Genomic DNA, 23,063 nt, shown 5'->3' on the forward strand with positions numbered 1-23,063 from the left:
CGTTAGATATTTTGATGAGATGTATGTGTTCTATCCTCTAGTGGTGTTATGTGAACATCGACTACATGACACTTCACCATTATTTGGGCCTAGAGGAAGGCATTGGGAAGTAATAAGTAGATGATGGGTTGCTAGAGTGACAGAAGCTTAAACCCTAGTTTATAAGTTGCTTCATAAGGGGCTGATTTGGATCCATATGTTTCATGCTATGGTTAGGTTTACCTTAATACTTCTTTTGTAGTTGCGGATGCTTGCAATAGGGGTTAATCATAAGTGGGATGCTTGTCCAAGAAAGGACAGCACCCAAGCACCGGTCTACCCACATATCAAATTATCAAAGTAACGAACGCGAATCGTATGAGCGTGATGAAAACTAGCGTGACGATAATTCCCATGTGTCCTCGGGAGCGCTTTTCTCATTATAAGAACTTGTCCAGGCTTGTACTTTGCTACAAAAAGGATTGGGCCACCTTGCTGCACTTTATTTACTTTCATTGCTTGTTACCCGTTACAAATTATCCTATCACAAAACTATATGTTACCTACAATTTCAGTGCTTGCAGAGAATACCTTACTGAAAACCGCTTGTCATTTCCTTCTGCTCCTCGTTGGGTTCGACACTCTTACTTATCGAAAGGACTACGATGGATCCCCTACACTTGTGGGTCATCACACACGCTATTGGGTCGGCCAACATTAGCCAAGTTCATGATGGTTCCGCACTATGTGTACCTGAAGGGGAAGATGACGGGTACCAAGGGCATGATCACCATTGCTGGCGACTAGAAGAAGTCGCTCGAGTGTGCCGCCGCCAACTCCCGGATGGCCGAGCCCCTCGTCATTGCCGAAGAGAAGCGTCTCCTTGACCGGGTTTTGGCCATGTCAAGAAAGCAACCGGCCATGCCGACTGACCCAAAGGATGATGAGGGCGAGGGCTCCATCCAGCTGGCCAAGGAAACCAAGAAGATCATCTTGGACCCGTCGCACCCGAAGAAGTATGCTATCGTGGGGTCCAACCTCGAGAGAAAATAGGAAAGCGAGCTTGTGGACTTCCTCTACGAGAATCAAGATATCTTTGTGTGGTCCCCCAAGGACATGCCGGGTATTCTGAGGGAGTACGCCGAGCACAAGCTGCATGTGTGATCGGATGCTAAGCATGTCAAGCAACCCCTCCGCCGCTTATCAGAAGAGAAGAGAAGGATCGTTAGTGAAGAAATCGCCCGGCTTCTAGCAGCCGACTTCATCATGGAAGTGTTCTACCTGGACTGGCTTGCCAACCCAGTCCTCGTTTTGAAGAAAAACAACAAGTGGCGCATGTGTATCGATTACACGAGCCTCAACAAAGCCTGCCCCAAGGATCTGTTTTCCTTGCCCCAGATTGATCAAGTGATCGACTCCACGGTCGGCTGCAAGCTGCTGTCCATTTTGGACGCCTACTCCGGCTACCACCAGATCAAGTTGGACCCGGCCGATCAACTGAAGACCGCCTTCATCACCCCTTTCGGTGCTTTCTGATACATCACCATGACGTTCGGCTTAAGGAACAACGACGCCACCTTTCAGTGCTGCATGCAGAAGTGCCTCCTAAAGCAACTCGGCAGGAACGCCCACATCTATGTGGACTATATAGTGGTGAAGACAGAGAAGCGTGGCACCCTTTTGGAGGATCTCAAGGAGACATTCGCCAACCTACACCGTTTTCAGATCAAGCTCAACCCAGAGAAGTTTTTCTTTTCGAGTGCCAGACGGCTAGCTCCTCAGCTTCCTTTTTCTGAGCATGGGATAGAGTGCAACCCATAAAGATCAAGGCCACTGAGCGGATGAAGAGACCGACCAAGCTGCGGGACGTCCAGAAGTTCACTGGGTGCCTAGCATCTCTCAGCCGGCTAGGCAAGAAGACCCTCCCCTTGTACCAGCTAATGAAGAAGACCACATGCTTTGAGTGGACCGACCAGGCGGACGAGGCGTTCCTCCAGCTCAAGCGGATGCTGTCCACGCCGCCTATTCTGGTCGCTCTCGCTGCCAAGGAACCAATGCTCCTTTACATCACTGCCACCAACCGGGTCGTCAGCACGGTGATCGTCACCAAATGCCCAGAAGCCGGCAAGGCGCAGCCGGTCTAAAGGTCAGTCTAGTACTTGAGCGAAGTATTCTCCGCCTCCAAGCAGAACTACCCCCACTACCAGTAGATGTGCTACGGCGTGTACTTTGCTGCAAAGAAGCTGAAGCAGTACTTCCAGGAGCACTCCATCACAGTCGTCTACACCGCCCACCTTGTCGATATCATGGGCAACCGAGATGCCTCGGGCCGGGTGGCCAAGTGGGCCATAGAGCTGGCTCCCCACACCATCCTCTATCAGCCCCTCACTGCCATCAAGTCCCAAGTGATGGCCGACTTCCTTGTCACCTGGGCCGAGACCCAGTACCTGCTGCCAATGCCGGATTCCATGCATTGGCGGATGCACTTCGACGGCTCGAAGAGTGCACCGGTTTGGGAGCCGGCATCGTCCTCACCTCTCCCAAAGGCGACAAGCTGAAGTACACACTGCAGATCCACTTCGCCGCCTCCAACAACATAGCCGAGTACGAGACACTCATCCATGGGCTCCGGCTGGCCAAGGAGATCGGCATCCGCCGCATCTTGTGCTATGGTGACGTGGACCTTGTGCTCCAGCAGTCTTCTGCCGACTGGGCCACCAAGGACGCCAATATGGCCAGCTACCGCTTCCTTGTCCAGCAGATTAGCGGGCACTTCAACGGGTACGAGTCATCCATGTGCCACGGGCCGACAATGAAGCAGCCGATGCCTTGGCACATATTGGCTTCACCAGGCACGCCATTCCAGCCGGTGTCTCCCTTGATTGCCTGTGCAAGCCATCTATCAAACCTTTGCCAGAATCAGAATCCATCTTCATGACTGCTGATCCTAGAGCAGCCAGATCCGGCTCAGGGACTTCAGCTGCTGGCCTGGGGACTTCTGCAGGCGGCCCGGGAGCTACAACGCCTGAACCGGCCTGGGGACTCCAGCACCCGGCCCCAGGACTGTTGTAGCCGACACTGGGACTTCTATGACGCAACAAGGAGCGGACGGCTCCAACGCGCCGCCTCCTAACCCGGCCACTCTAACGTCGGTTGCTGTCATGACGGTGGTGGAAGCCCTGTCTTGGGCGTAGCCCATTCTCAACTTCCTGGTGAGCCGCGTGCTCCCACTCGACAAGGTGTTGGCCTGGCAGGTGCAACACTGGGCAGGTGCATACACGATCATCATCAGAGAGCTTGTCAGGCGCAGCGTGACCGGTGTTTTCCAGTGCTGCGTTGAGCCAGAGAAGGGCATTGCCATCCTCAGGGACATCCATGAAGGTGAATGTGTCCACCAAGCCGCCTCCAAAGCCCTCGTAGCCAAAGCCTTTTTCCATGGTTTCTTATGGTCGACTGCTCTGGACGACGCCAAGGAGTTTGTCCGGAAGTGCAAGGGGTGCCAGCGTTTCAGCACCAAGCAACACCAATCGGCCTCAGCCCTCAAGACCATTCCCATTGCTTGGCCGTTTGCCGTATGGGGGTTGGACATGGAGGGCCCATTCAAGACAGCACGCGGCGGCATGACCCAGCTGCTAGTTTCCATGGACAAGTTCACAAAGTGGATCGAGGCGAGACCGATCAAGTAGCTAAACGACCCCACAGCCATCACATTCATCACAGATATCACCATTCGATACGGCATCCCGCACATCATCATCACCGACAACGACACAAACGTCGCCAAAGGCGCCTTGGCTCGTTTCTGAGCGATGCAGGGTATCCTACTGGACCTTGCGTCAGTTTCTCACCCGCTGTCAAACAGCCAGGTGGAGCGGGCAAACGGCCTCATTCTATCTGGCATCAAGCCATGACTCATCGAGCCACTGGAGCGCTTGGCCGGCTGCTGGATCGAGGAGCTACCAGCCGTCCTTTGGAGTCTCCAAACCACGCCAAACAGATCAACCGGCTTCACACCTTTCTTCCTTGTGTACAGGGCTGAGGCCATCATCCCAAAGGATATCAAGTTTGACTCGCCTCGCGTAACCCTATACACGGAGGGGGAAGCAAAAGAGGCACATGAAGACGGTGTCGATCTGCTCGAAGAGGCCCAACTGCTAGCACTCAGTCGATCTGCCATCTACCAGCAGTGTTTGTGTCGCTACCACAACAAGAAGATCAAGCCGTGTGTTTTTCGTGAAGGTGACCTCGTACTCCTACTGATCCAGTGATCAACCGGCCAACAAAAGATCGCTGCTCCTTGGGAGGGACCCTACATTGCTAGCAAGGCCTTGGGAAACAATTCCTACTACCTAATCGACGCACAGAAGCCCAGGGCATGCAAGAGAGACAACCAGCGAAGAGTCGGAGCACCCATGGAACGTGAACCTTCTCCGCTCATTTTACAGTTGATGCAGTGTATGTACCACACTATCTTTTGTACTAAGTAAAGAAAACAGCTACCCCGAGGTGCACTCAGGGGCTACCTTTTTATCTCTATGATAAGATTCTACTATGAATGAATATTTATTCTTTCACCCTGCACGGGTCCGGTCAGCTGGCCTAAGGGCTCGCCAACTTGGTCCAAGTTGGCACCATTCAAAGTCGGCTCAGTAATGTGCCGACGCCAAAGCCCTCTCTTTGCCCCAGCCACAGCTTGCAGTGCGACTGTCCGGCTGGCAAGAGTTAAAGGCCGAAAACATTGTCCACATGAAAACGACTAAGGAAGAACGCTAATTCAGGTCAAGACGGCCTCTCACCTCCCCCGTTTGGCTGCTCAGCAGCCGGCCGGCCGGCTTCTCGCTTGACTAGCTATGCTTTAAGCGGCTGAAGTAATTTGCCTATTCTAAATGGCCAAGTCCCTGACCCGGCCACAGACCGCAGCGCAGCTATCCGGCTGGCAGGGCGGCAGCCAAAGAACATGACAAAGGAAAAAGCCAAAGAAAGCAAAGGCAAAATCGAGTTAGAACTCGGCAAAGCGCACAAACATGTGGGGAAAGTAAATTTATTTACATTGCAAAAGGCCCGCAACCGGCATTCATCAAAGTTCAAAATACATCCCAGTGGATGGAACTATGCACATATAACTTTGTTCTTGAATAACAAGATAGGAAAAATTTAAACAAGATAAGGGCCACCTAGGCCGGAGGCACTACGGGCTGCTCGGACAAGTTGACGGTGGCCGTAGCAACAGCTAGTGGGGCCTCCGGCTGGTTGGTCCCAGTCTGGTCGGCGGCGGTGGCCGACGTGGTCTCCCGCTGCTTGCCGGCTGGGGTTGGATCGGGCCGGTTCCGGCTGGTCACTCTGTCATCTGGCGCGACGCCGTCGCCTACATCGTCCTCATCCTCCTCCGCGGCCTCATCGCTGGAGGCGATCTCCTATGGCGGGTTGTCCGCCTCGTCCGGGTTCAGCCCGAACCAGGACGGGGGCACCTCAGTGCCGTCCTCGGCCCGCTCCGGGATGAAGACGTTGACGTCGGTGTACTCGGCGAGGGGCGACGCACGAATGGTGATCCCTTCACGCTTCGCCTCCAACTCCGGCGCCACCTCCTAGCGGAAGGTGGCCAGCTATGCCATGCTCACTCCCGGGTACCATGCCTTCACAAACTCCAGCGCCACCTTGGCGCCGGCCCATGCCGCGGTGTCTTTCCAGGCGTCGAGCCGCTCCCATGCTACTTCCAACCAGTCGGCAGTCCGGCTGGGAGTCTGGGGGACCCGCACGCCCGGCCAGAGTGCTTCCAAGACCCGCGACCAGGCGCACTAAAACCAGCGGAGCAGACGGCACGCTGCCTCAAGATGCAACTGAACGGTCGGGAACTATTCGCCAAAGTTCTGGGGCCGGTCCGGCGCAATCTCCACGCCCACATGTCTCTGTTGCTCGCGTTGCGCCTCAATCGCCTGGCCGATGGCACCGTAGTGGTCCGGGAAGTACTCCGTCCAAAAGAAGACAAAAGAATTTTAAGCCAGCTTCCTACGGTAGCCGGCAACTAACCAATTAAGAGAGAGAGAAGACCTACCTTCGAGCAGATCCTCAATCACCGAGTAGCCTTCCGACGGGTACTTATCCTTGTCGGCCGAGTGCTGGGACTCAAATTCGGCCTTGAGGCGCTCCTCCTCGTCCTTCAGCTGCTGGACCTGCTCCGCATGCCGGGTCACCTGGTCAGCCAGCTCCTTCTCGAGCCGGTTGCCCTCCGTGGCCACCTGGCTGCGCTCCAGCTCCTTGGCCTGGAGCTGGCCCTCGAGCTCATGCACGCAGCCCCACAGCTGGGCAGCAACCTCTGGAAGGACAAAGAAGAATCATCGGCAACAATATCAACTAAAGCAAAGAAGCTGCCGGAAAGATCCGGCCCGACTGCTCAGCAGTCGGCACAAATCTCGGGGGCTACACCCAGTGGGTGCGCTTGCGTGCCCCCACAGAAAGCCGGCCCACGCACCTCGGCTCCTCTGCAACTTGCCGGTCCAGTTGGCGAGCGTCTGGTTTTGGGAGTTCTAGGCGGCCGCTCGCAGGTTGTGTTAGTCCTGCATCAAGAACGACATTCAGAAACACGCCTTAAAGTTCCAACCTGCGTGCTCAGCAGCCGGCTTGGAACTCGGGGGCTACACCCAGTGGGTGCGCTGGCGCACCCGCACTGAAGGTCGCAAATGATAGCGTAGCAAGTCAAGAGCGTACCTGGATGGATGTCTGCATTGCTACCATCTCGCTCCTCGCCTTTAGGAGAGTGGCGCCATCGGCGGAGAACTTGTCCATGACATCCTGCATCGCGAGGTTCAGGGCGGCCGTGCCGGTCAGCAACATACAGCCCGGTGGGGCTGAACTCGTGGCCCCAGCATCAGCCTCCTGCGAGCTTGCGGCCCCAGTTTCCACCGGCCTCGGCTTGGAGGCCGCTCGCGCCTGGTGCAGGGTGCAAGGGGACACGGGCCATCATGGCCTGGCTCGTCACCAACCCGGTGCCGGCCAGCGACATCTCTGACCCTTTGGGGTGGCCGACACCTCGCTCGACAGCACGTGGTGCACGCTGGGCACCTCCGCCTCCGGGTGGGTGGAGTCAGCAACCTCCCTCTCTAGCACTGAGTGGTCGGCTCCGGCTGCTCGATTCGGCGCGTGGGCCTCCACCACCTGCATGTACGGCTACTCGAGATTAGCAGCCTCCGAGATCCCGCCACCAGCCGGATCCTCCGCGGCCTTGGCGTCGGCCTCCACCTGTGCCTTGGTCACCGCCTCCGCCTGCGCCGATGTTGTGGCTTGGATCTCCGGCTGCGTCGACGCGATGGCCTGGGCATCAGCATGCGCCTGTGCCATGGCCTCCTCCCGATCCTCCTGCGCCTCACACGCGTTGCTTTCCATCGCCTCCCGGAGAATGGTGACCGGATCCACATGCCGGGCGTCCTCGGAGCCATCTGCAGATCCGACTAGCGAGGCGGATGGGGTCTGAGATATGGAGATGGCGGCCCTGCACAACAAAGCAAACAAAGATGAGAAATTCGCATAGGGAAAGAAAAATGTAAAGATAGTGCAACTAATGTATTCACCTAGAAACCATTGGGCGCTCCTTCAGGACCCTCCGGATGGCTGCTGCCTTCGCGGCCTCTTACAGCTTGGTCGCGGACATCTGCTTGGCCTTCTTGAGTGGCTGATACGTCTCCATCGTATCTATAATTTTTTATTGTTCCATGCCAATATTCTACAACTTTCATATTCTTTTGGCATTTTTTATACTATTTTTTGGGACTAACATATTGATCCAGTGCCCAGTGCCAGTTCCTGTCTGTTGCATGATTTATGTTTCGCAGAAACCCCATATCAAATGGAGTCCAAACGGGATAAAAACAGACTGAGAATTATTTTGGAATATTTGTGATTTTTGGGAGGAAGAATCAACGCGAGACGATGCCCGAGGTGGCCACGAGATAGGGGCCCATGCCCACTTAAAGTGGGCGCGCCCCCATCCTCGTGGGCCACCCGTAAGGCGGTTGATGCCCTTCTTTGGCTGCAAGAAAGCTAATTTTTGGAAAATGATGTGGGCGAAGGTTTCAATCCAATCAGATTTACGGATCTCCAGATATAAAGGAAACGGTGCCAGGGCAGAATCCCAGAACGCAGAAACAGAGAGATAGATCCAATCTTGGAGGGGCTCTCGCCCCTCCAAAGCCATGGGAGCCAAGGACCAGAGGGGAAACCCTTCTCCCATCTAGGGAGGAGGTCGAGGAAGAAGAAGAAGACGGGGGGCTCTCCCCCCTTGCTTCCGGTGGCGCCGGAACGCCGCCGGGGGCCATCATCATCACCGCGATCTTCACCAACACCTCCATCATCTTCACCAACATCTCCATCACCTTCCCCCATCTATATTGAGCGGTCCAATCTCCCGCAACCCGCTGTACCCTCTACTTGAACATGGTGCTTTATGCTTCATATTATTATCCAATGATGTGTTGCCATCCTATGATGTCTGAGTAGATTTTCGTTGTCCTATTGGTGGTTGATGAATTGCTATGATTGATTTAATTTGCTTGTGGTTATGTTGCTATCCTATTGTGCCCTCCGTGTCCCGCAAGCATGAGGGATTCCCGCTGTAGGGTGTTGCAATACATTCATGATTCTTTTATGGTGGGTTGCTTGAGTGACAGAAGCATAAACCCGAGTAAAGGGATTGTTGGGTACGGGATAATGGGTACTTGATGCTTTAATGCAATGGTTGGGTTTTACCTTAATGAATCTTTAGTAGTTGCGGACGCTTGCTAGAGTCCCAATCATAAGTGCATATGATCCAAGAAGAGAAAGTATGTTAGCTTATGCCTCTCCCACATAAAACTTGCTATCGGTCTAGTAACGTAGTCAATTGCTTAGGGACAATTTCACAACTGCTACCACCACTTTTCCACACTTGCTATATTTACTTTATTGCTTCTTTATCTAAACAGCCCCTACTTTTTATTTACGTGCTCTTTATTATCTTGCAAACCTATCCAACAACACCTACAAAGTACTTCTAGTTTTATACTTGTTCTATGTAAAGCGAACATCAAGCATGCGTAGAGTCGTATCAGTGGCCGATAGGACTTGAGAGAGTATTTGTTCTACCTTTACCTCCTCGTTGGGTTCGACACTCTTACTTATTGAAAGAGGCTACAACTATCCCGTATACTTGCGGGTTATCAAGACCTTTTTCTGGCACCGTTGTCGGGGAGTCATAGCGTGGGGTGAATATTCTCGTGTGTGCTTGTTTGCTTTATCACTAAGTAATTTTTATTTGATGTTCTACGTTGTTCTCTATCTTTAGTTATGGATGTGGAACACGAAATACCAAAAACATTAGGTATACTTGCTACTCATGTAGATGGGGTAACTCCTAAAACCCTCGATTCTCATTGTGTGAAAGATATTATGTACTACTTTGATAATCCTGAGAAAACCCCATTCAACTTTATAATGTGAGACACGTTGGATCAACGTGAATACTTTAGGGATTATCGCTTGACACAAAAAGGGAAACTATTATGGGATCAATTTATTATGTTGCGTTGGTATGCCCGGGATCTATGCTTGAGATATGATATTACTTGTTGCTCTAGGATGAAGGCTCCACACCTTCCCTTTTCATGCAAATTTAATGATAATGAAACCTTAGCTTCTTATGCTAATGGTATATATGATTACTATGATGTGGAACAAATAGAAGAATTTGTTGCTTTTAAGGCTGACTATGAAATTGAATCTTTGTTTGAAAAGTATGAAGCTTTTGATGATGATGGTGTTTATAGGCCTGAAAATTTTGCTATATTGAAATATTGCTATGAAAATTATGAATACAATTACTATATTAATGCGTTTATTGAGAAAGTCTCCGCTGTCCAAGAAGAGACTAATATTTTGCAGGAAGTTATGGAAGAAGAAATTGATGACACTGTGAGCTCATTGGATGAAAAAGATGATGAGGAGAGCGAAAAACAAAAGGAGGAAGATCGGATTGATCACGCGTGCCCACCTTCTAATTAGAGTAACTCTTCAACTCATACATTGTTTAATTCCCCTTCGTGCTTACCGAAGGATGATTGCTATGATGATTGCTATGATCCCTTGAATTTGTTTGAAATATCCCTTTTTGATGATGCTTGCTATGCTTGTGGCCAAGATGCCAATATGAATTATGCTTATGGAGATGAACTTTCTATAGTTCCTTATGTTAAACATGAAATTGTTGCTATTGCACCCACGCATGATAGTCCTATTATCTTTTTGAATTCTCCCAACTACACTATATCGGAGAAGTTTGTGCTTATTAAGGATTATATTGATGGGTCGACTTTTACTACTACACATGATGATTTTGATAGATATAATATGCATGTGCTTGCTTCTCCTACTTGCAATTATTATGAGAGAGGAACTATATCTCCACCTCTCTATGTTTCCAACATGGTAGAATTGCAAGAAACTGCTTATACTATGCATTGGCCTTTACTTGGTGTGCATGAATTGTTCTTTTATGACATGCCGATGCATAGGAAGAGAGTTAGACTTCGTCATTTCATGATATATGTTACTTTGTGCTCACTACTAAATTACAAATCATTGTTAATTAAAATTGGCTTTGATATACCTTGGGATCCGGGTGGATTCATTACTTGAGCACTAAATGCCTAGCTTAATGGCTTTAAAGAAAGCGCTGCCTGGGAGACAACCCGGAAGTTTTAGAGAGTCATTTATTTCTGTTGAGTGCTTTCATATAGTTTGAAAAACAAAAAAATAAAGAGGGGGACCTAAATTTTTTTCAAAAAGGAAAGTGAAAGTAAGAAAGACAAGCATTGTTGAAGTGGGAGAGCTCCTTGAACTTTGTTCATGCTCACGGAAACTTTGTGAATCTTAATTACAGAAAATTTTCAACAAAAATAATTACCCCCTTGTACAATTCCATTGTATTATAAAAATAATGTGCCAAGGTTTGCCTTTAGGATGTTTACAATGCTTGTTGGTTTGTGCGGTGCAGGACAGAAACTTTGGCTGTAGTGCGCGATTTTACATTTTTAACTGGAACGTCAATTGGTCCTGATTAGTTTTGCACTGTCTTTCTATACAGCTTGTTTATTTTTCTTAATTTGGTAGAATGTTTGGGGTACCAGAAGTATGGTGGATGTTCAGATTTCTACAGACTGTTCTGTTTTTGACAGATTCTGTCTTTGATGCATAGTTTGTTTGTTTTGATGAATCTATCAATTTATATTAGTGGATTAAGCCATGGAAAAGTTATATTACAGTATACACAATGCAAAAACAAAATATGAATTGGTTTTCAACAGTACTTAGAGTGGTGATTTGCTTTATTATACTAACGGATCTTACCGAGTTTTCTGTTGAAGTTTTGGGTGGATGAAGTGTCTAATCGAGGAGGTCTCGATATGAGGAAAAGGAAGAGAGGCAAGAGCTCAAGCTTGGGGATGCCCCGGAAGGCATCCCCTCTTTCTTCAACATGTATCGGTATGTTTTCGTATTCGTTTCGTTCATGCGATATGTGCAAGTCTTGGAGCGTCTTTTGCATTTAGTTTTTATTTTTTCTTTTATGCACCATGCTGGTATGAAGTAGTCCTTGGTTGATTTATAGAATGCTCATTGCACTTCACTTAAATATTTTGAGTATGGTTTTTTAGAATGCTTCACGTGCTTCACTTATATCATTTGAAGTTTGGATTGCCTGTTTCTCTTCACATAGAAAACCGCCATTTGTAGAATGCTCTTTTGCTTCACTTATATTTGTTAGAGCGTGGGCATATCTTTTGTAGAAAGAATTATAACTCTCTTGCTTCACTTATATCTTTTTAGAAGAGATGACAGGAATTGGTCATTCACATGGTTAGTCATAAAATCCTACATAAAACTTGTAGATCACTGAATATGATATGTTTGATTCCTTGCAATAGTTTTGCGATATAAAGGTGGTGATATTAGAGTTGTGCTAGTTGAGTAATTGTGAAATTGAGCATTACTTGTGTTGAGGTTTACAAGTCCCGTAGCATGCACGTATGGTGAACCATTATGTAACGAAGTTGGAGCATGAGGTGCTCTTTGATTGCTTTCCTTATGAGTGGCAGTCGAGGACGAGCGATGGTCTTTTCCTACCAATCTATCCCTCTAGGGGCATGCGTAGTACTACTTTGCTTCAAGGGCTAAGTAGAATTTTGCAATAAGTATATGAGTTCTTTATGACTAATGTGAGTCCATGGATTATACGCACACTCACCTTTCCACAATTTGCTAGCCTCTACGGTACCGTGCATTGCCCTTTCTCACCTCGAGAGTTGGTGCAAACTTCACCGGTGCTTCCAAACCCCGTGATATGATACACTCTATCACACATAAGCCTCCTTATATCTTCCTCAAAACAACCACCATACCTACCTATTATGGCATTTCCATAGCCATTCCGAGATATATTGCCATGCAACTTCCATCATCATCATATACATGACTTGAGCATTCATTGTCATATTGCTTTGCATGATCGTAAGATAGCTAGCATGATGTTTTCATGGCTTGTCCGTTTTTATGTCATTGTTATGCTAGATCATTGCATATTCCGGTACACCGCCGGAAGCATTCATATAAAGTCATATCTTTGTTCAAGATATCATTGTAATATTGAGTTGTAAGGAAATAAAAGTGTGATGATCATCATTATTAGAGCATTGCCCGAGTGAGGAAAGGATGAAGGAGACTATGATTCCCCCACAAGTCGGGATGAGACTCCAGACTTTATGAAAAATAAAAGAGGCCAAAGAAGCCCAAATAAAAAAAAGAGGCCAAAGAATCCCACCAAAAAGAAAGAAAAAAATAAAAAAATAGAAAAAATGAGAGAAAAAGAGAGAAGGGGCAATGTTACTATCCTTTTACCACACTTGTGCTTCAGAGTAGCACCATGTTCCTCATAGAGAGAGTCTCCTATGTTTCACTTTCATATACTAGTGGGAATTTTTCATTATAGAACTTGGCTTGTATATTCCAATGATGGGCTTCCTCAAAATGCCCTAGGTCTTCGCGAGCAAGCAAGTTGGATGCACACCCACTTAGTTTCTTTTGTTGAGCTTTCATATATTTATAGCTCTAGTGCATCCATTGCATGGCAATCCCTACTCACTCACATTGATATCTATTGATGGGCATCCCCATAGCCCGTTGATACGCCTAGTTGATGTGAGACTATCTTCTCCCTTTTTTTCCTCACAACCACCACCATATACCACCAGAGTGCCATGTCCATGGCTTGCGCTCATGTATTGCGTGAGAGTTGAAAAAGCCGAAGCGCATTAAAAAGTATGAACCAATTGCTCGGCTCGTCATCGGGGTTGTGCATGATTTGAATGCTTTGTGTGGTGAAGATGGAGCATAGCCAGACTATATGATTTTGTAGGGATGAGCTTTCTTTGGCTATGTTATTTCGATAAGACATAATTGCTTGGTTGGTATGATTGAAGTATTATTGTTTTTATGTCAAATGATAGACTATTGCTTTGAATCACTCGTATCTTAATATTCATGCCATGATTAGACACATGATCAAGATTATGCTAGGTAGCATTCCACATCAAAAATTATCATTTTTATCATTTACCTACTCAAGGACGAGCAGGAATTAAGCTTGGGGCTGCTGATACGTCTCCATCGTATCTATATATTTTTATTATTCCATGCCAATATTCTACAACTTTCATATTCTTTTGGCAACTTTTTATACTATTTTTTGGGACTAACATATTGATCCGGTGCCCAGTGCCAGTTCTTGTCTGTTGCATGTTTTATGTTTCACAGAAACCCCATATCAAACGAAGTCCAAATGGGATAAAAACAAATGGAGAATTATTTTGGAATGTTGGTGATTTTTGGGAGGAAGAATCAACGCGAGACGATGCCCGAGGTGGCCACGAGATAGGGGCCCACACCCACTTAAAGTGGGCGCGCCCCCACCCTCGTGGGCCACCCGTAAGGCGGTTGATGCCCTTCTTTGGCCGCAAGAAAGCTAATTTTTGGAAAACGATCTGGGCGAAGGTTTCAATCCAATCGGAGTTACAGATCTCCAGATATAAAGGAAACGGTGCCAGGGCAGAATCCCAGAACGCAGAAACAGAGAGATAGATCCAATCTTGGAGGGGCTCTCGCCCCTCCCAAGCCATGGGAGCCAAGGACCAGAGGGGAAACCCTTCTCCCATCTAGGGAGGGGGTCAAAGAAGAAGAAGAAGAAGAAGGGGGGCTTGAGGGAGTCCTGGATTAGGGGGTATCCGGACAACCAGACTATATACTTTTGCCGGACTGTTGGATCGTGAAGATACATGACTCAAGACTTCGTCCCATGTTCGGATGGGACTCTCCTTTGCATGGAAGACAAGCTTGGCGATCCGGATGTTATATTTCCTTCCTTGTAACCGACTCCATGTAAACCCTAGCCCTCTCTGGTGCCTATATAAACCAGAGAGTTTAGTCCTTAGAGACAGAATCATAATCATCATAGGCTAACTTCTAGGGTTTAGCCTCTACGATCTCGTGGTAGATCAACTCTTGTAACACTCATATCATCAATATCAATCAAGCAGGAAGTAGGGTTTTACCTCCATCGAGAGGGCCCGAACCTGGGTAAACATTGTGTCCCTTGCCTCCTGTTACCATTAGCCTTAGACGCACAGATCGGGACCCCCTACCCGAGATCCGCCGGTTTTGATACTGACATTGGTGCTTTCATTGAGAGTTCCTCTCTGCCGTCGCTGCAAGGCTCGATGGCTCCTTCAATCATCAACAACAATATGGTCCAGGGTGAGACTTTTCTCCTCGGATAGATCTTCGTGTTCGACGACTTCACACTGCGGGCCAATTCGCTTGGCCATCTGGAGAGAATCGACAGCTACGCCCCTGGCCATCAGGTCAGGTTCGGAAACCTAAACTACACGGCCGATATCCGTGGAGACTTGATCTTCAACGGATTTGGGCCTATGCCAGGAGCGCCGGACAGTCACGATGAGCACAGCTTAGACCTTCTGTCGGATGATGCTCGGGATATCGCCCCTGCAGGGGCCCCGGACCTAAATCCGAGGCAGATTGTGTCGCCCGAGGACGGGTGGATGGACCACGCCCCAGAGGCTGCACCCTTACCGGCGGTAGAGCCGAACACAGACTTCACCCCCAAGGAAGCCTGCGACACCGGACCCCCGGACTCATGTCCGGCTGTAGGTTCCAGCCCGCGCACCTTCGGGCCCGCCGAATCTGGTTGGGCTCCGGTAATGGAGTTCACCGCCGCGGATATTTTCCAGCACTCACCCTTTGGCGACATGCTAAACTCGTTAAAGTCTCTCTCTTTGTCAGGAGACTCTTGGCCGAACTATGTCCGGCTCGAGTGGGAAGCTGGCGACGAGGGAATTCGTTGCCCACCCACCACCCACTTCATAGTAACGGTCAATGATTTGACCGACGTGCTTGACTTCGACTCCGAAGACATCGACGGTATGGACGACGATGTAGGAGAAAAACAGGAACCACCACCCACGGGGCAGTGGACAGCCACCTCTTCATATGATATATATATGGTGGACACTCCGAAAGAAACCAATGGCGATGAGGCAATGGAGGATAACCCCTCAAGGAAGAAAGCAAAGCATGGGCGTCGTCAGCACCGTTCCAAGCCCTGGCATAGCAATACCGGCACCGGAGACAAAAACAATCCGGATGGTGCCGAAGATGAATACAACCCCGACCAGCCTGCCTTCGAGCAGGCCGAACAAGAAGATGGGTAGGTCAGCCTAGACAAACAGGCGACGGACGGATATCCGGAGGAGGACAATTACATGCCCCCCCACCGAAGACGAGATCAGCCTCGACAACGACGAGTTCGGCATGCCTGAGGACCCCGTAGAGTAGGAGCGCTTCAAGCGCCGGCTTATGGCCACTGCGAGGAGCCTGAAAAAGAAGCAGCAGCAGCTCCAAGCTGATCAAGACCCGCTCACAGACAGATGGACAGAAGTCCTGGCAGCCGAGGAATATGGACTCGAGCGCCACACAGTTGACCGACCACCTCGTGGCCGGGACAAAACGGCATATCAGCCTGAATACCAGCCCGCACCCCCACGCCAGTTCACTACGGCCCGGGGCAATACGCAGGACCTGCGAGACATATTGGAAAACAACGCAGGACAACCAAGATCGACCTATGGATCACGGGGCCGCGCCACAACACATGACGATGACCGTCATGCCGGATACACTAACAATAAATCCGGCCGGGCCGAACACAACCGACCAGACTTAGTCGGACTACGTCGCGACATAGCCCGACATAGAGGCGCCGCACACCCCCTCTACTTCACTAATGAAGTGATGGATCATGAATTTCCAGAAGCGTTTAAACCCGTAAACATTGAATCATTCGATGGCACAACAGACCCCGCAGTTTGGATCAAAGATTTCCTTCTCCACATTCATATGGCCCGTGGAGACGATCTACACGCCATCAAGTATCTCCCCCTTAAGCTCAAAGGACCAGCCAGGCACTGGCTAAATAGCTTGCCGACAAATTCCATTGGCAGTTGGGAAAACCTGGAGGACGCTTTCCTCGACAACTTCCAGGGCACATACACGCGACCACCGGATGCTGATCACTTGAGCCACATCACCCAACAGCCCGGAGAGTCAGCCAGAAAATTCTGGACTCAGTTCCTAACTAAAAAGAACCAAATTGTTGACTGTCCGGATGCCGAAGCCCTGGCAGCCTTTAAGCATAATATCCGCGACGAGTGGCTCGCCCGGCACCTCGGCCAGGAAAAACCAAAATCCATGGCGGCCCTCACGACACTCATGACACGCTTTTGCGCAGGCGAGGATAGCTGGTTGGCTCGCAGCAGCACCACGCCAATAAACTCCGGCACTTCAGACGTCCGCGACAATAACGGCAAGCCACGACGCAACAGACATAAGCGTCGAAACAATGACGACAACACTGAAGACACGGCAGTCAATGCCGGATTCAGTGGCTCAAAATCCGGTCAGCGGAAAAAGCCGTTCAAAAGAAATAATCAGGGACCATCCAGTCTGGACTGCATACTTGACCGCTCATGCCAAATTCACGGCACCCCAGATAAGCCAGCAAATCACACTAATAGAGACTGCTGGGTGTTCAAGCAGGCCAGCAAGATAAATGCCAAGAACAAGGACATGGGGCTGCACAGCGACGATGACGAAGAACCCCGGCGTCCAAACACGGGGGGGGGGGCAGAAGAAATTTCCTCCATAGGTGAAAACGGTCAATATGATCTACGACACCCACATCCCCAAACAGGAATGGAAGCGAGCACTACGGGACGTCTATGCAATGGAGCTAGTCGCCCCAAAATTTAACCCATGGTCAGCCTGTCCGATCACCTTTGATCATAGGGATCACCCTACTAGCATCCGTCACGGCGGTTCAGCCGCATTGGTCCTAGACCCAATCATCAACGGATTCTACCTTACGCGAGTCCTTATGGATGGCGACAGCAGCCTGAACCTGCTTTATCAGGATATAGTGCGCAAAATGGGCATCGACGCTTCGAGGATCAAACCCACCAAAACCACCTTCAAAGGTGTAATCTCAGGAGTAGAGGCCCGTTGCACGGGCTCTATAACATTGGAAGTGGTCTTCGGATCTCCGGATAACTTCCGAAGCGAAGAGTTAATCTTTGATATCGTCCCTTTCCGTAGTGGTTATCACACACTGCTTGGATGAACCGCATTTGCTCGATTCAATGCGGTGCCACACTATGCATACCTTAAGCTCAAGATGCCAGAACCTCGCGGGGTCATAACAGTCAACGGAAACATGGACCGCTCTCTCTGTACAAAAGAGCATACTGCAGCCCTCGCGGCAGAAGTACAAAGAAGCTTCCCCCTGCAAACCACCAATCCGGCGACAACAACTCCGAACACCGTCAAGCGAGTTTGAAGTACCCCGCAACAGGATCGTCAGGCATGCCAAGAGCACGACTAGCAATCCGGCCTCCGCTCCAGCCCCATTAAGGCAGCATACGTGCCGTGCGTACACAATTACGCACTCAAAATACCATGGGCATAGGCGGAGGCGCAATAGTGGCACAGACAACAGTGCGGTTCAGCCGCAACATACTTTAATAACCCCCTTTATCTTTCAGGACCCTGCTTCAGGGCAGCCTCTTCAGAAGAGCTGGATTATCAGACTTCCACAGGAGATAAATCCAAGGAGGCAAAAGGCGTCGCGCACAAAGGGAATACCCAGGTGGAATCTATTCACGATTGTTATACCTGTGTAATATACCTACATGCGGCTCGCCCTTGGATAGGACATGTCAAATAGTCCTAATTACCTCTGCTTAATGCATTCATTGTAAACATACGCTTAGACATATTATTCATCAACGGGATATTATATATAGCGTCAGCTTATTATTCCTGTCTGTACATTTTTCATATAAATGTTCATTGCATACGTACACCTTGGTACGCTCAGCTTGCCAGGGGCTTCTTACATCGCCCCTTAATACGGCAAGGTAAGTCCGAACACATTTGACAGTGCGGCACCCCGAACTTATAGCATTATATGCATCAGCTCCAAATCATGTCTTGGGTCAATAGTTGGGTTAGCCCGGCTCCCTTGTTTTGGTACCTTACGTTCCGTTATATCGGCTAAGGTAGCGTAGGGAGAACTACTGCGATTGTGTCCCGGTTCTTCCGGACGAGCACCTCAGTAAAGAAAGTCGAAAACTGACCGACATGATGTGGCGAGAGCTGGTCGCTGTTCAAGAGGTCTTAAAATCCTTAAAGATTTTTCCGCTTTAGGCGAGGAATCGGCCTCGTCCGATTTAGGCGTATATAGCGCCCCAATTCCGCTTTCTGAATTCTAGGGGCTTCGCCGAAATTTAAAATTATAGACTTCTATGGCTAAGTGAAAGTTATAAAGCCGCATAGTCCGATTGCCTTGTTCGCTGTGCCAAACACCTCCTTCAGGGACCAAAAATTTGGATAAAGAGTGTCTGGGTTTTTTCAGGAACACCCCAATACTAGTTATACGGGGGCGGAAGCCGATGACTGGCCTACTTTCAGAATTTTATAAACAGCTGCACAGAAGGTAATATTTTAAATCAAAAAGCGCTATATAGCGCAAGTAACTTCGTCTTTATATTACAAAAATGACAGAAGTGCATTCACTCCAAGATTGTGTCCATGGTACACTCATCGGCCATGAGACGAGCACCTTTCATAATGCCATCATAATATTTTTCCGGATAGCGATGCGCCTTGCCCTCTGGCGGTCCATCCTTCACCAGCTTCTCCGCGTCCAGCTTGCCCCAATGCACCTTCGCACGAGCAAAGGCTCGGCCGGCACCCTCAATGCAAACGGATCGCTTGATCACTTCAAGCCACGGATAGGCATTTACCATCCTCTTTATCATGTCGAAGTAGCTAGTGGGCAGGGGCTCACCAAGACACATCCGGACTATGAAATCTTTCATAGCGACTTCGGCCGCCCTGTGGAGTTCAACCAACTGCTTCAGCTGGTCACTCAGAGGCATCGAGTGTTCGGCTCCAGAATACTGGGACCAGAACAGCTTCTCCGTTGAGCTCCCCTCCTCGGCACGGTAGAACTCCGCGGCGTCTGATATGCTGCGTGGCAGATCAGCGAATGCCCCTGGAGAGCTCCGAATTCGGGCAAGTAAAAGAAACGCCTCCTCCGCATGCTTGCTTTGCATAAAGAATGTCTTACCCGCCGCTATCTTCTTTTCCGCTTGGATTTCCTGTTGGGCCTTTTCGGCTTCGGCCTTGGCGTCTTTCATGCTCAAAAGGGCCTTCGCAAGCTCAGATTCCTTCATCTTGAAGTCACGCTCCAAGGACTCAAACTTCTTGGCGAGCTCGTGGAGCTCTTGTTGTACCTCGCCCACCCTAGCGTTTTGCTTTTCACACTCAATGCGCTCCGCGGCCGCCTTATTTTCGGCCTCGGATAGCGCTTTCTTCAGGGACGCCACTTCGGTCGTGGCCCCTATTACCAAATGATGACGCTTTCTTAGGGTCACAATTTTTTTTTCTATTCTTTGCGATATGTGAACGGGGTATTACTCACCTTTGTTCTCTTAGAACTGGCTCTTCGTGAGGCTGAGCTCTCCCTGGGTCTGCTCCAGTTCCCGCTTGAGTCCGGCGACTTCCACCGTGCGGGCAGCAGCGGCAACCAGCGCCGCCTGTTTATTCACATAGACACCTCATATTAGACTCCTGCGGATTAAAATGGACCCTCCGTTTGGCTCTTCTTTCCGAACACCAAACATAGTGTCAGGGGCTACTACCTATCGGGTGATAACTTCACACATTTTTGATTACTTACCTCAAAGCCTGTTAGAAGGCTGGTGCAGGCTTCGGTTAGTCCGCTCTTGGCGGACAAAACCTTTTGAATCATCGCACTCATAAGAGTACGGTGCTCTTCATCCATGGAAGCACCGCGAAGCGCTTCCAGCAGACTATCCGACACCTCTAGCGTAACAGAAGTCATCCACACGGATGGATGGCCCTCCTTAGCGAGGAGCTGCCTGCCCGAATTCGGAGCCTTTGGAGGTTCCGGTACAGTGTCCGGCTGGGAGCCCGACTTGCTGCGGCTCCCGTCGGCACAGTGTGCGGGGATCTTGCGCCCCGTGAGCCCGACGTCTGGGGTTTCGCCTTGGGGCGTCTCCAGAGTCGCCTCCCCTGGCTCAGGGAGCCTTTAGAACAACACCTCTGTGTCGTCCGCAGGCCGAGGGGAAGTGGCCGTTGGGAGCGAATTCATCACCGAATCGCTCAAAGACCCATCCGAAGAAGATACCTCGGGATGGGCCCTGGCCGGACTGGATATGCGTGTTCGGCGTTATAACAGACTATGAAGCAAAATTGCACCAAAATACAACAGAAGTGCGGATACTTACGATCTTACTAGGGGCTTCCCCCTGGGGCAGCCACTCCTCCTTGCTGTAGGCGGCCGTGGTGGAATAATCCGATAGGGACACCTTTCCCTTCTTGGGTGTCCTGGCCTCCCCCTCTGGGGCGGCTTTCCTTTTCTTCTCCTCCCCAGTGCGGGGAGGTGGCATTTCTTCGTGATCCTCCCCGCCTCCGCGGGAAGAATCTGCCTCGTCGTCTTCGGCCGATGAGCCTATGACGGCCTTGCGCCGGGGACCCTTCCTTGTCCCCTGGGCCGCCCTCTTAGACCCTTCGGCCTCCCCGGATGGGGCGGCCCTTTGTTTCTCCTCCTCCCCTTCATGGGAGGAGTGTGCCTCGTCGTCTTCGGACGAGGCGTCTTGTACGACCCATCGCCGAAGACCCCTCCTGGTCCCCGGGGCTTTCTTTTAGGCCTTCTTTTCCGGTGCTTTGTAGGGCACCGGGACTAGCATCTTTGTCAGAAGAGCGGTCACCGGACCTTATGGCAATGGGGCCGGACAGTCGATCCGCTCCGTCGTCTCTACGTACTCCTGATTAAGTACACACGATGACTTGAGATCCTCCCATGAGTATGTTGGGAAAACTGCATCTGGTGATGGTTAGAAAACTCACCGGACGAGGGGGCCGCGCGGCGTGGAGTCTGCGGTCCTCGGACGTCAGAGGAGGTGTTTCGGAGCCCTTGAACAACACCTTCCATGCGCCCTTGAGTTTCATGCCATAGAGCTCTCGGAGTGTCTGGTGTTCAGCCGGGACGAACTCCCACATATTAAAAGCCCGTCTTTGGCACGGAAGAATTCGGCGGACGAGCATGACCTGGACTACGTTGACAAGCTTGATGTTCTTGTGAATCATATTCTTGATACAGTTCTGAAGTCCGGTCAGCTCCACAGGATCGCCCCAGGCCAGGCCCTTCTTTTCCTAGGAGGTGAGCCGCATGGGAATTCCGGATCGGAATCCGGGGGCCGCTGCCCAATTGGCATCGCGTGGCTCAGTGATGTAGAACCACCCCGATTGCCACCCTTTCACGGTCTCTGCGAAGGAGCCGTCAAGCCAGGTGACGTTGGGCATTTTGCCTACCATGGCGCCTCCGCACTCCGCTTGCTGGCCGCTCACGATCTTCGGCTTCACGCAGAAGATTCGTAGCCACAAGACGAAGTGAGGCTTGATGCGGAGGAAGGCCTCGCACACGACGATAAACGCCGAGACGTTGAGGATGAAATTTGGGGCTAGATCATGGAAATCTAGCCCGTAGTAAAACATGAGCCCGCGGACGAAGGGATGAAGTGGAAATCCCAGTCCACGGAGAAAGTGGGCGAGAAACACGACCCTCTCGTGGGGTTCCGGAGTTGGAATGATCTGCCCTGCATCCGGTAGCCAGTGTGCGATGTCTGCGGCCAAGTATCCGGCCGCCCGGAGCTTCGCAATATGCTCCTCCTTTACGGTGGAGGCCACCCACTTGCCTCCTTCTCTGGACATGTTTGGCTGTGCGGAGAAGGTGTGGACTAGGGTGCTAGAGCTCGAGGAGGCAAGAATGAAGTATCGAAGGAGGAAGAAGGCGTGGGTGAAAATGGAGAACTCTTATCCCTTTATAGAGGTGACGAAAGCGGTGCGCCTCCCCACTTGCCCGTTGAGGGTCGCTTATTTCCCAAGCGCCACGATTGATGGCGCGGTTGGGTTGCCCATACCCATATTGATGGTAATCCCGTGATAAGGGGACATGATCTCTGCTTCAACAAGACGTGCCGAGGAAACTGCCTCGCAATATGCGTTGTGGCTGGTTGTGGGAAAACGGTTCGAATAATGACTCGACGGTAGTGTCATGTCACATTGTCTAAAGTTGTCAGCAGATTACATTTGTGAGATATCATTCTCTCTATGATGGTATGTGAAGATCATCCTGCAGATCCAGACACGGTTTAAGTGTTCGATAATTACTTTGGAGTATTCGGAGATGGAACCCACCTTGCAATGCCGAAGACAAACTGCACGCCGGACTCATCGTCATTGAAGCCTGGTTCAGGGGCTACTGAGGGAGTCCTAGATTAGGGGGTATCCGGACACCCGGACTATATACTTTGGCCGGACTGTTGGACCATGAAGATACAATGGAAGAC

This window comes from Triticum aestivum, chromosome 4B (genome assembly GCF_018294505.1).
Source record: "Triticum aestivum cultivar Chinese Spring chromosome 4B, IWGSC CS RefSeq v2.1, whole genome shotgun sequence".
NCBI classification, from domain to species: Eukaryota; Viridiplantae; Streptophyta; class Magnoliopsida; order Poales; family Poaceae; genus Triticum; species Triticum aestivum.